Source organism: Carlito syrichta, unplaced genomic scaffold, assembly GCF_000164805.1.
Source record: "Carlito syrichta isolate Samal-C Ts95f unplaced genomic scaffold, Tarsius_syrichta-2.0.1 Scaffold309326, whole genome shotgun sequence".
Lineage (NCBI taxonomy): Eukaryota > Metazoa > Chordata > Mammalia > Primates > Tarsiidae > Carlito > Carlito syrichta.
In genome coordinates, this window is record NW_007253422.1 from 195,361 (window position 1) to 196,879 (window position 1,519).

Below are 1,519 nucleotides of genomic sequence, written 5' to 3' on the forward strand. Positions count from 1 at the left end.
CCGCCCCTGCCCCGCCGCCCCGGCGGCGGGCACTTACCTCAAGCTGCGCAGGCCGGGACGGCTCGGCCGAGCCCCCGGCCGCTGCGTGCGTCTCCGCCCCCCGGGGAAGGTCCCAAAGGCGCCTGGTGCGAGCGGCCGAGGCCCCGAGCAGCGCCGAGAGCGGCGGCGGCAGCGGGAGCAGCCAACATCCGGGGCCGCGCACCCGGAACTACTTCCCGGCCCGCTCCCCCTCCCGCCCTCGCTCCACCGCCCCTGGCCCCGCCTCCTGCGACGTCGCTGCGCCACCGGCGTCGACGGAGTCACGGCCCTCCGCGGTCACGGCCCCTTCGACGCGAGCGCGGAATCCCTCCGCTGGGTCAAATAGTGCCCTGGTGCTCCCCCGGCTCTCGGCGTACCCGGTGCCAACTAACGACCTGCAGTTCCGAGGGACTTGGGGGTGCCTGCGCCTCAGTGGCGTCTGGGGAGCGAGGGGGACGGAGGCAGCCCTGCAGTTGAGGACAGCAGGGATCGGTGGCCTTGGACCCTGCCCACGGATACCAGGAGTCCATTGCTCCGGGAAAATGGTGCCTTGTGACCTCCCCCGCCTTCAACCTCCGCCACCTCACCGTAGCGACGGGTGCCTAAACCTCTCCGGGAAACCGGACCCTCTTTTCGACCTGACACGCCGCGGATTCTAGAGGCCCTAAGCAGGCGCTTTGGACCTTCAGGACACCCTTCCTTTCAGAACTTCACGAGTCCCATCTTTGCCGAGTCCTTACCCGTGCCTACCCTTTTTTTTCCTTCTCCTTAAAACAAAGGAGTTGGAACGCTAAAGGCCCTTCTGATTTTCAAGGTAGCTGCCCAGGTTATGGTCCTGCTATCAACAGGTGGAGCGTTTAGAAGGGTGGCTTTGATCACTAGTGAACTTTGGAATTTACTTCTACGTCAATCTTCACTGATTCCTTCTCTAAACTATTAGCACTGATAATCTGCCCTCTAATCTCACACTTAATTACATTCTGACGTGGTATTTGCTGTTGTTGCTTCATTCGTGTTAGTCACATATTCCCCTAGGAAGCCAAACATGCTTTTGAACTCAGTAGGCGCTCAGTGTTTGGATATTGGATGTTAGATGAATCCCTAGGTTGATTGAATGACAGGAAAAGGAGAGACATGAGTGAATTGGCCCTGGGAACTTTTCTGACATAGCCTCAAAGGGTTCAGATAAAGACCTCCAGTATTGAAAGATTTGAGCACACAATTCCTTTAACAAACATTGAACACCTGTCATTTGCCAAGCATTTCTAGGCACTGGGGACTCTAAGTACTCAAGTATTCCTTTTTTTTTTTTTTTTTTTCCTTGTTTCTGGAATTTTTTTTCTTCTTTATCTCAATAGCTTTAGGGGATACAAATAGTTTTTGAGTACATGGTTGCATTGTATAGTGGCAAAGAAGCCAGGGCCGTAAGTGTATCCACCATTCCCACCTGTGCACATTGCACCTGATAGTTGATTTTTCATCCCTCCACCCCTTCGCCACT

The 1,519-nt window shown here is 55.6% G+C and overlaps 1 protein-coding gene across 2 annotated transcripts in view; it reads right to left on the reverse strand.

Moving 5' to 3' along the window:
• The window catches only part of FOXJ3 (forkhead box J3), a 169,664-nt gene extending 169,416 nt beyond the window's left edge, over positions 1 to 248 (reverse strand). For both annotated transcript variants that reach the window (XM_008067174.2, XM_008067173.2), the window contains exon 1: positions 38 to 248. The gene's annotated coding sequence lies outside the window, so the exon portion shown is untranslated. The remainder of the gene's footprint in view (positions 1 to 37) is intronic.
• Between the last annotated feature and the right edge of the window lie 1,271 nt (positions 249 to 1,519).